This window comes from Trichomycterus rosablanca, chromosome 6 (genome assembly GCF_030014385.1).
Source record: "Trichomycterus rosablanca isolate fTriRos1 chromosome 6, fTriRos1.hap1, whole genome shotgun sequence".
Classification (NCBI taxonomy): Eukaryota; Metazoa; Chordata; class Actinopteri; order Siluriformes; family Trichomycteridae; genus Trichomycterus; species Trichomycterus rosablanca.
Window position 1 is genome coordinate 35,492,532 of NC_085993.1, and position 13,489 is coordinate 35,506,020.

Consider the following 13,489-nt stretch of genomic DNA (forward strand, 5'->3'; position numbering starts at 1 on the left):
AGTCGGCTGCGGCAAAAGTGTTTCCAGGCCTGGGATGCACGTGAGGCAGCCTCACTGGGGGACCAAGCCTCTGTAGAGCCTTATCGAACTGCTACAAAACGCAGATGGGAATTCCCATTTCGGTCTTTGACCGATCAGAGCCATGATGAGTTCACATACATTGTCAGGGCTACATAGGAAAAATGAAAAGCAGCTTACAGTAGAAAACACATGATTACAGTGTGAGCGCACAGCAGGCCAACACACAGCCTGCACACTCAACACAAGAGATGGCTCGCCAGGTCATAACGCTGATCCTTCCAGAGAAAGATGATTCTCATTTTCCCACAGGCAGATCAGTTTAAATGTAAAATTTCCATCCAAAGCTTGGTTGACATGTTGTTTTGCATGATTACTGTAAAGACAAAAAGACAAGATACAGGTTTAGACACTTATTTTTTACTAAATTTGTAATACATTGAATACTCTAATTACAAATCATCTAAGACATTAAGTAACAAATCACATCTGTGGAGGTTACACTGACAAAACCATTTATGGAAAAGGGAGTGCACCCTCTACACTGCATATATTTCAGCACTGAGTGAATCATCCTCTCTCTGTATTTCCTGTTGTGGATGACTAATACAGTAGAGCTGGACCAGTAAAGCAGAATGGCAAAAAGGTAGAAATCTTTGCAAATAAAACAATGCAAAAACCAAAAAAATAAGCATTAAAAATCAAAGATTCATGCAGTAAACATGTATGGAGTTTAGAAAAGCAGATATGATTTTGGAAGTGTCAAATGTGTACTTGGTTTATTCATTACAAAATGAAATTTTAAAATGCCATACCACCACTTTTAACACAATCAATAGTGGCAATCAAACAAACAGTAGGGCCCAAGGTCTAAAGCAGAGCAAACTAGAGGAGGGTGTGGGAGTGCCTCCACAGGCACTTATCCCATGCACCCCTAGACTAAATTGGTTTATTCATCTGCAGAGGATTTAATTACATTAATATTGTTGAGATCCTATTTTATTAAATGATTATTGCTATTTTGCAGGATTCTTCATGCCCCCACCCAACCCTCAAAATCAGTCAGGCACAAGAAACTTGCACTCTAGGCACACAAGTATCAGATCTCCACCAACCTAACCACTATGTAAATCAGATGCATATACACCCATCAGCCATAACATTAAAACCATCTCCTTGTTTCTATACTCACTGGTCCATGTTATCAGCTCCACTTACACTTACTTATAAATATAAATATAAATATATATATATATATATATATATATATATATATATATGTATATATATACAGTGGGGAAAATAAGTGTTTGATCCCCTGCTGATTTTGTAAGTTTACCCCCTTACAAAGACTTGAACAGTCTATAATTTTTATGGAAGGTTTATTTTAACAGAGAGAGACAGAATATCAACAAAAAATCCAGAAAAAAAACATTAAATAAAAGTTATAAATTTATTTGTATTTAATTAAGGGAAATAAGTATTTGATTCCCTACCAACCAGCAAGAATTCTGACCCCCACAGACCGGTTATGTGCACAAAATTCACACAAATTAGTCCTGTCCCTGTATAAAAGACTCCTGTAACAGAATCAGTTTCTTCCATTCAAATCTCCCCACCACCATGGGCAAGACCAAAGAGCTATCAAAGACATCAGGGACAAGATTGTAGACCTGCACAAGGCTGGAATGGGCTACAAGACCATCAGCAAGAAGCTTGGTGAGAAAGAGACCACTGTTGGTGCGATAATTCGAAAATGGAAGAAATACAAGATCAAAGTCAATCACCCTCACTCTGGAGCTCCATGCAAGATCTCACCTCGTGGGTTAAGAATGATTCTGAGAAAAGTGAGGTCAGTCCAGAATTACACGGGAGGAGCTTGTCAATGATCTCAAGGGAGCTGGGAGCAGAGAAATGCTGGATATGACCCCAAGAACACCATCCCCACTGGGCATTTCTCTGCGTCCAAACACGGCGAGTGGAGTTGATGCCAAAGAGCTCAATTTTGGTCTCATCTGACCATATCACATTCTCCCAAGCTTTCTCTGAATCATTCAGGTGTTCATTGGCAAACTTCAGAGGCCCGTCTGAAGTTTGCCAATGAACACCTGAATGATTCAGAGTACATGAGCCTTCTTGAGCAAAGGGACTTTGCGGGCACTGCAGGATCTCAATCCATTACGGCGAAGTGTGTTACTAATGGTTTTCTTGGTGACTGTGCTCCCAGCTCCCTTGAGATCATATATATATATGTGCGTCTGCCCTGCGACGGACTGGCGCCCCGATAGGCCCCAGCACCCCGCGAGCCTGCCTGGATTAGCGGTTAAGAAAGTGAGTGAGTGAGTGATCTAGGTCGTGGTGGGTCTGGTTTCCCCACAATCACTGGGCGCAATGCAAAAAAAGGTACTCCGGACAGGATGCCAATCCATCGTGTGGCTCTTGCCACTTCTACCAGAAGTTAAAAAGAACATAATCCACCCCGCTCTCAGAGTGAGTTGGCCCAGTTCCATTCCTCTATCAATCTGAGCCACAACAGCAAGTCCCAAACGTTTGCCTTGTAGAATTTTTAAGCATGTCGATCTGCCCCAGTGACTAAATTAGCTGCAGGTCACATACAACTGTGGTTGGCTGCATGTGTCTTAAAGAAAGCAGGTGTTAGCCTCCGGTCTGGAAAATTGGCAACTGTTGCAAAATTGGTTGTTATTATTATTATTAATACAATGTTTCACATCAATCACCCAAGCTTGACATAACTTTATAACGACTTTAGCCTGAACATATTTAAATATACAGAAAATATACGGAAAATGTTTTCAGCCTGTTTTTGCATAAGCAGCCAAATCTTCCCACCCAAACAATAAAAATAGCACTATACACCGGATAACTAATGCTCTGCTGCTGGGTAATGTTTGTTCTTGTTAAAGTGAATAACGGCGTGATCTTTCAGATCTGGATGACACAGTGGACTTAAACAGACCAAAAATGTTTTCAAAAGCATTAGGCTTAGCACTGCAATTCAGAGGGAATGGATGGTAAAAAATTTAATTAAGGGTACTTTTCTCTACTTCAAAACTACAACACATCATGGTCTTACTGATACTAAAAGATACTTGATGGAAAACAGCTTTACAGTAACACATGGTGTTCTTTTGCTCCATAAAGAGAAAAAATATATTAAAAAACAAGACACTAGGTTTTTAAGGTCTTCTACAGCCCATAAAAAAAACAGCTGTCTAATGTACAAGACCAACCAGGTCTTCCCAGTGTAACTGGGGTTGTCAGGTGCTTTACAGACACAATATTTATGTCTGAAAGAAGAAGGGCTGGATTGGAAGTCACCTTGTTGCAACAACTACTGTATGGTCGAGATCCTAGCAGCAAAGAAATACACAGAGCATAAATGTCAACAATGCTGCTTCTACTAGATGTGACGGGTCTTACAACAGACTTCATCACAGACTGGACTGAACAATGAAGAACTCCAATTATTTTTTTTGCTAGTTATAACTTTCAGTTAAATTTAATTTTGTGTTTGTACGATTTGTGTAAATGCTATTTATTTAAAGTATCATCCAGGCCACCCAAGAAGGATGGGTCCCTGCTGAGTCTGGTTCCTCTCAAGGTTTCTTCCTGTAATTTTAAGGGAGTTTTTCCTTGCTACTGTCGCCCTCTGCTTGCTCAATAGGGGTTTTTGGTCAGTTGGTCCTGGATTCTGTAAAGTTGCTTTGAGACAATGTCCACTGTAAAAAGCGCTATATAAATAAATTTGACTTGACTTTGACTTAAGTTCCTTCTCTTTATTTTTACCTTTACTGGCTGTCAACCTTCTCTTTCCTGCTAACACTTCGGTCTGCATGTCTAGTTTCTGCCAGTCTGCTTTCAGTGACTATAGTACTTCTGGAGTAACATTGTAGTCGCTGGTCCTTTGGGTATTTAATAATCTTTCACTGCATGTAACACACCATTATTATATTCTGATTTTCAAACACAAGTGTTAGGTGTACTCAAGCCACCATTGCAATCTTATGTTGCGTTTTTATTGTTGAGTGTGGTACGGTTTAGAATTACCCAGCATTCCAGACAACAGCATGGCACAAAAATATGTGTCAAACTTCATCCAATAATACCACAGTACATAAAAAAATAATGTAGAAAGCCAAAAAGAGCTTGAAAACAGTTGCTTTGCTCACTTACACCGATCAACCATAACATTAAAACCACCTCCTTGTTTCTACACTCACTGTCCATTTCATCAGCTCCACTTACCATATAGGAGCACTTTGAAGTTCTACAATTACTGACTGCAGTCCATCTGTTTCTCTGCATGCTTTTTTAACCTGCTTTCACCCTGTTCTTTAATGGTCAGGACCCCCACAGAGCAGGTATTATTTAGGTAGTGGATCATTCTCAGCACTGCAGTGACACTGACATGGTGGTGGTGTGTTAGTGTGTGTTGTGCTGGTGTGAGTGGCTCAGACACAGCAGCGCTGCTGGACTTTTTAAGCACCTCACTGTCACTGCTGGACTGAGAATAGTCCACCAACCAAAAATATCCAGCGAACAGCACCCCGTGGGCAGCGGCCTGTGACCACTGATGAAGGTCTAGAAGATGACCAACTCAAACAGCAGCAATAGATGAGCGATCGTCTCTGACTTTACATCCACAAGGTGGACCAACTAGGTAGGAGTGTCTGATAGAGTGGACAGTGAGTGGACACGGTATTTAAAAACTCCAGCAGCGCTGCTGTGTCTGATCCACTCATACCAGCACAACACACACTGACACCACCACCACCATGTCATTGTCACTGCAGTGCTGAGAATCATCCACCACCTAAATAATACCTGCTCTGTGGTGGTCCTGTGGAGGTCCCGACCATTGAAGAACTACAAAGTGCTTCTATATGGTAAGTGGAGCTGATAAAATGGACAGTGAGTGTAGAAACAAGGAGATGGTTTTAATGTTATGGCTGATCGGTGTATATCACCTATTGAATACAACACAAGATGTAACCAAGTGTAATACCAGCATCATTTGCAGTAAAAAGTTTGCCTTAACATCAATCCATCATTTAATCAACTATAAATAAATTTATAAACAATTCTAAATGTAAATTTATAAACAATTATAACAAATATGCTTCATTAGGGAACTGACAACTTAAAGCTGTTCTGGAGCAATGGATACAAACAATTGCCAAAGTTTGTTGATTACTTACAAACGTCATGTCTTGTGTAAAAGTAGCATTGGAACAGAACGTGTTACTACATCTCTATGTCTTCGATAAGACTGCAGTGCAGGGTATAGTAAATTGCCATTGTAATAGAAAAAAAGGCAACTAACAAGACAAGAATCAGACTATTATAAAGTCTCGGCTATAGAAAAATTGTGAAGATTGACATGGTGTCAGTGCATACAGTTTCCTCCACCATCAGAGGGAATTCGGAAACTGACGGAAAGAGGTCTGGTAGACCCAAAGCCACAATAGAGTACGAAGTACGAACCACATCTGATTTGAGTGGCAATTATTATATCAAGAAATAATGGTATTTACGGTATACCTCTCTCATCTGAGTAGTACTCATTTTCATACAGATCTCAACTTATTTTTCTTTTTTTTATCAGGCTGCCAAAAACTGCTGAATGTCACTGCAACCTTTACTCTTGCTCATAATGACTCACTGAGATTGAAAGCTGACTGTAGTAAAAAAAAATAAAATGACTTGCACTTTAATCAAACACTAATACTCCTATTTATCATAAGCAAGCACAGTCAACACCTTAATGAGACTTCACATTTTATCAGCTCCACTAACCATATAGGAGCACTTTATAGTTCTACAATTACTGGCCCCCTTTCACGCTGTTCTTCAATGGTCAGGACTCTCACAGGACCACTACAGAGTAGGTATTATTTGGGTGGTGGATCATTCTCAGCACTGCAGTGACAGTGACATGGTGGTGGTGTGTTAGTGTGTGTTGTGCTGGTATGAGTGGATCAGACACAGCAATGCTGATGAAGTTTTTAAACACCTCACTGTCACTGCTGGATTGAGAATAGTCCACCAACCAAAAATATCCAGCCAACAGCGCCCCGTGGGCAGCGTCCTGTGACCACTGATAAAGGCCTAGAAGATGACCAGCTCAAACAGCAGCAATAGATGAGCCATCGTCTCTGACTACATCTACAAGGTGGACCAGTGAGATAGAAGTGGCTAATAGAGTGGACACTGAGTGGACATGGCATTTAAAAACACCAGCAGCGCTGCTGTGACTTCACAAATATAACATAAAGACTTTAATGTTAGTTGAATATACCCATGATTACTGTCAGGTGCAAATGTGTAGCTTATCTAACTTTCCAGGTAACTTAGCAATGATAACTAAAAATGTTTGATTCTATTTTATAAAATTACTGACACATTTTAGCAACTTTATAAAATTACTGACACATTCTGTCCCTGAATGTATTGTGATTACAGCCTTGGTCCACATGGACAAATTTGCTTGCATGCATTAATAAATATTATTTCCATGTTGAATAAGACTTGTACACCGATCAGCCATAACATTAAAACCACCTCCTTGTTTCTACACTCACTGTCCATTTTATCAGCTCCACTTACCATATAGAAGCACTTTGTAGTTCTACAATTATTGGCTATAGTCCATATATTTCTAAACATACTTTTTTAACCTGCTTTCATCCTGTTCTTCAATGGTCAGGACCCCCACAGAACCACCACAGAGCAGGTATTATTTAGTTGGTGGATCATAACACTGAATTGAGCACTGAGCAGTACAAGCTTTATATATGCCGGTACTCTTAATTTTTGGGTCCTAGATAATTGTTAATAGTAAAGATGGAAGAGAAACACCATTATCATGGTGTAAAACTTTCACAAATAGCAATCCCAAAGAACAAACGCAGTCATGCATACTTCACAATGCTAGGATGAAATTTAAAGACAAGCGAGTTCGCCTCAGGATTTTTATTTTTAGCAGGAACACATCTGATTTGTGGTAATAACTGGATGGGAAGGAATTTTTACTATACACTTAGTATATACTAGCCAGCAAAGTAATCTGCAATCAAATGGCTTTAGTCCTTTTTATTTGCTTGCCGTCAGTTCACCTATGACAACCAAAGGTCAGCTCAAGTTAAGAAATGCTTACAGGCGATAATGACACTGCTGGTGTGAACACAGGGCGATGAGCAATCAGCGATATGGGCAACAAGATACTTTGCCAGGACTAAAGTTGCTCCACTGTTAAGAGGTCCAGTTGTGTCCACCAAAAGTGCCCAGAAAGAAATACACACTCCTAAGTTAAAAATACCATGGAAAACATATGCCTAGTTCACACTACACGATTTTTGCCCTGATTTTCGCTTGGCGACTGGTCGGCGCTAGATTTGCTGGCTCGGGAGCAACTCAGCACTTGCTCGGCGATCGAAACTCGGCTCTCAATTGCTATGTGTAAACTACTTAACAACTCGATTCGAGCGGCTCACCGAAGAGAGATTTCCAGCTTGTCAAATATCTGGATCTAAGTTGCCCGACTGGCAATGAGTGCTATGTCGAACAGCCAATTAAAAACGCAAGATAAGGGGTGAGGGGAAACGCAGGGGAGGAGTTATAAAACGTGGGACAGGGGCATAATATAGTTTATATCAGAATACATCGGCACACACACAAGTTTTATACGGTATTTCTGACCGTATCGTTCTCTACAAAACAACACCAACATTGCAGTGCAACCTCCAACTCACTATAGAACAATTCAAGCCAAATCCACTCAGATTAATTTATTCTTAATCGCTTGCTACTTGTTGACGTTCATTTTTGGACGTGGTATCATTAAACCCCTCATCACTTCTCGTGTTTGTTTTCGTGACAAAACGTAGTTTGGGAGACCAGAGAAGCTCGCCTGCAATTCCAGTTGGTGATAGATGGTGTAGTTTGAAACCCCCTATCGCCGATCAGTCGTGTATTGTGAAAGCCACACCGACTTGAAAGACTCCCGATTACAAGAGATCCAGTTGTGTAGCGTGAACTGTACAGCGACCTGACGACTTGGAAAGTCGTGTAGTGAGAACTTGGCAATACTGGAACAACAATCCTAATTACTGAAATATTTTACACACACATATTCCTATCAGATGTATAAAATCAATTATGTAAAATAGGTTATATGCCTCCAAGTATGTGGCAACAGTTGGGAAGGGCCATTTCACATTCCCCGAGTATGTTCCCCTATGTACAAAGCAAAGTAAATAAAGACATGGTTTGACAAGTTTGGTGTGTAGAAACTTTACAAAGCCCTGACCTAAACCCTGCTGAAAAGCACTGGGATGATTTGGGACACTGACTGCGAGCAAGGCCTTTTTGTTCTACCTGAGTGGCTGAACTCAAGTTGACTGAAGAGACAAAAGATTTTGTAAAAAGGTGCCACCACATTTTGGCCCATGAAGTTAAAATGAGGTTTCTAACAAGCTCATTGCAAGGTGTGCGGATACTTTTGGCCATATGGTGTACATTCATGTTTAGCTACACAGTAATAGACAAATTGAAAGGCTGATTTAAATCAGAACAATGCTACCACATTGTCAATAGAAAATGTAGATCTCATGCAGCCCAGCAGGCTATTTGTACTGTAGTAAAGCAACAGTTAGAAAGTTTGCTTATATTTGCTTAGTCAAATGTTACAGTGAAAACACACTGTGCTACGGTTGCATTCGAAAACAATCAAACCCCAAAGAAAGGAACGTTTTATAACTTAAGAGCTAGATTTTGCTTTAAATAGTCTTTATCAGTTGGATGATGCAGCAAATAAGCAAAGAAAATAAATGATGTATTTTAGAGAAGCAGGAGATTTTGTTAATACTGACATGTCACAATTATTTAACCCCTACATAATTTACCTGATCTTAAAACCTAATGCAAGTCTGTATGAACTTAAGTCATGAACGCAATAATGACCCTTAATTTGCTTTTGGTGTGTTACATATTTAAAAAAAAAACATCCAATGCTTTGAACATTCCTAGAGACACTATTGGGAGTATTTTCCAGAGGATCTAAACTTACAGCACAGCAGCAAACTCGCCTGGTTGTGGGAGAAAGGCCAACATCTCACAGAGGCAATCTCATCAGGACAACTTAGAAAAAAAAACACTTGTACAGGATGACCTGATGAAGACTGGGACAAATGTGTCAGTGGCAACCACAAGAAAAACCATAAGCATTTGATGGCCAGACTCCACAACACCCCTCACTCTTGCCCAAGAAGCAGAGGAAGGTTGACTGGAATATACCAGAAGGAATTTGGATAGGCCTGCAGAGTTCTTGGACACAGTCCTATGCAGTGACAAATCAAAACAGGAACTGCTTGTACATATGGATCAGCAGTTTGTCTGGAGAAAGAAAAGCAAGACTCATGACCAGAAGAATCCTATTCCCACAGTCTAGCACAGAGGTGGGTCAGTAATGTGTGTAGTTTGGTAAGTATTTTTATTTGTAATTGTATATGCCCACAGTGTATTGTACACTAGCAAAGAGCATTGTCAGTGTATTTTTTGTTGACTGCAAGATTCAACCCTGATTTAAAATGTCACCTTTTTAGTATGATCCACCTTCAATGTGTCGACGAGAGCCGTGATCTCTTTGTGAGACCACACAACCCATGCATAATAAAATGGCAGATTACAGTGTTGTGCTTAGTTGTGTTAAGTGACAATGTTATGACTTAAAATTTCCAAGCAGAAATTAAACAGTGAAAACGAGGTGTTTGGAGAATAATATCATAGGAATGAGAGGCATAGTTTGTCAGCCTAAATATTCAAAACGTGACTGAACTAAATTAACCTTAAGTGATAAAATAGGCAAGTGTGTTTTTATCACTTGACATCAACAGCCAAAATATCTAGTAGCATGAAGCTGCAGAGTAAACACACATCAAGCCTCAGGCCTGGTGAATCCTTATCTTGGGTAAAAAGATGCTATTTAGCCTGAGCAAAAACAGATTTAACATCATATATAGTGGTTCTGTTATTACTGTTGGCTAACTTACAAATACTATGGAAGGTAAGTATGGGTTAAAATAGAAAATTGTGATTGCAGTGATTAAACCGATACATGAAACCAAACTGGTGAAACCTTGATGTCTGCATTTACATATCTGATCAAAACCTATGGCTTTTTAATTTCAATGCTACCAGTTTTTAAATCACTCCCAGATTTCACTGCGCCACCAGAGTGCCCTTACGTTACATATATACAGTTTATCAAGATACCCGACAATGATGTAATAAGACACCAACTAGCCTTGCCACTTCAGAAAGGCTAAACCTATTCTAGTCTAGGTATTACAACTCCAGCTAACATTTTGCCAAAACCTTCTTTTGTCTTTTTCGCTGCTAAACAAAGGTTCAAGTGATTTTTTAGAATTGCAATGGCAATACATTCAAACATCTCAATGTCTAACTTTTATCCAAACTATGGAGCCCAAGCCAAGTTATGGAGGTTTGTCCTGTGGACTATGATATTTGAAACAGACCCAGCTGATTGGGTGCTGGTAATTTATTTCTCTATAAAGCACTAGCAGTAGAAAGTGCAGCTTTGATATGTGCTAACATAAAATGTGTAGAATTTGCCAGGTATTAACCAGTTCGTAGCAGAGTTACTAAAATTATTCTCAAGTTGTTCATCATTCTCAGCATATAAACATTTACATTTTCAGCATTTAGCAGACGCCTTTTATCCAAAGCGATTACAGTATACAGTCTGAGCAATTGAGGGTTAAGGGCCTTGCTCAAGGGCCCAACAGCAGCAACTTGGCAGTGGTGGGGCTTGAATCAGCAACCCTCTGATCACTGGTCCAGTACCTTAACCACTAGGCTACAGCTGGCCCAGTGATATAAACAAACAAAATGCCTCTCTGGTAATAAATGTGCTAATAAAACCAAATCCTGTGGTGTTTGTATACTTTAGTCTGGTGTTTTGGTCACAGATCGCTGACTCAGCATTTTTTGTGCATTTGTGTTTGTTTCGTTTGGGACCTTGATTTATGCATTGTGAACATTAACAGGCCTCATTGCGTTTCACGTTCATGCACTCAAACACTTGCCATATGTACTATGTAGAGGCAGTCCTTCTTTCAGGTACTGAATTAACAGTATGGTTGACCATGGGTTGTGTGGTCTCACAAAGAGATCACGGCTCTCGTCTACACATAGAAGGTGGATCATACTAAAAACCAGCTCTTATCCCACCTGCAAAAATGTAAAGGTTTTTCTACTGTTTGCCAAAATAATTACAAACACTTCTGACATACATATATATATATATATATATATATATATATATATATATATATATATATATATATATATATATATATATATATGTGGTCAAAGAGCGATTTCAAAACAACAAGCTGCTTGTTACATTGGTGTATAATGTTAATCTGTGTTGCGTTAACATTAGAGAACTGATTACTAAAACATAATTACTAAAACGTTACTGTTGAAACATCTCCGACAGTAAAACATTTAACCACGGCATCAGACAGTCTGAGTGATTTACAGTGTTACTAGCTATGTAACTACACTAGCAGGGAGGCTTACTTTTTTAAGCTATAATCTGAGGTTGTTCTATCCTCAGATAAATGGGATCTAGAACAAAATCTGGTGCCTTTGTACTGCTAGCAGAAGAGCAGAGCTGGACCTTCAATTTAAACTATGTGGGAAAAACTCATTGACAGTTTGACCTATAAGCAATCAGAGAAATACATTACAAAACAACAACAATGCATCCAGGTTACATTAATCTGTCAATACTTTAATCTGCCATTACATGCCAATACTACTGAGCAGCTTTTTCTAAATTGAATTGTAAACAGAACCAAACTGGGCAATGGGTTCATTTTGATTCAAATTAGCAAACCTAGGCCTACATAAGAAGACTAAGATTTGAGAAAAAGGCCTACATAGTTTGTTGTCTGCAATTGATTTATCTAGGAAACACTAGTAATAGCAGGTGCAGCATAATTGCAAACAAAACTAAACATGTAGATTCATGATCTGCCATGATTAAACTGGGAACATTTCACTTATCCAGACTAAACCTTCACAACCAAAAATGTACTATACAAGATATACGGCGCTAGTGTGTTTAATTTTAATTTTACAAGCTCTGTACATCTAATATAGTTGGCCAATTATTACAAAGCTACTAGTATCATTATGAATTGAATTACATCTGTATATAAAAAATCACTATTAAACTGGTGACACAGAATGTCAAAGTAGGAGGCATTCCTAAAAGTCTCTAATGTTACATTTAGATTTTACTAGATCTGACAGCATAAATCTGGTGTCACTGAAGTATTTTATGATGTAGTGCAGTGAAAAGTAACTGGTTAGTGAACTGCCTGTAACAGACCTAGAAAGTTGTCATTTATTGATCTATTTCTTCATGAACCACTTATAGTTGCATGGGTGACAACTGTGCCTTACAACATTAGAAGCTGCAAGGCACTTGACACAGCCATTTAAAATATTGACATGAAAATCAAATCAACATAGGTTTGTTTGTTTATTAGGATTTTAATGTCATGTTTTACACTTTGGTTACATTCATGACAGGAACGGTAGTTACTCATTACACAAGATTCATCAGTTCACAAGGTTATATCACACACAGTCATGGACAATTTAGTATCTTCAATTTACCTCACTTGCATGTCTTTGGACTGTGGGAGGAAACCGGAGCCCCCGGAGTAAACCCACGCAGACACGGGGAGAACATGCAAACTCCACACAGAAAGGACCCGGACCGCCCCACCTGGGGATCGAACCCAGGACCTTCTTGTTGTGGGGCGACAGTGCTACCCACTTAGCCACCGTGCCGCCCAAATCAACATAGGTAACGAAATAAATGTGTGTGTAATATGACAGTAAGCCACTGGCCTTGTTATGGACTGAACTAAATGTGCATACCCATGATCAGCAATAACTAAGCTGGCAACACTGTGATTAAAAAGTTAATGACCAATTTTAACTTGTCAATAAAACTCTATATTTTACTTTGGAAAAATAGCTTTAAAAATATAAACAGTTCATATAGTTTAAGATTGATAATATACTAAGATTGAATTACCAGATCAGAAAGCCAATGTATTTGATCAGTCATTTTAATGTACATCAAGGTACAAAATACATGTGTTTTTTATTTATAAATAAGATATTATGAGTCTAAGTGCTTACGTTAATGCCTGTAATCTAATCAGGCTGATTGATCATTGGTTATAGATTTCACTATGGAACACTAGTAGTGTAAACAACATCAGATTTTGTAATGTCATGAACTGACGCTAAACGTATTTAACTATGATCTGCCTTGATTGAACAGGCAACCCTGCTCCACATCGAAAAGTCATAAGGCACTTGACACCAACACCAGAACCATCAA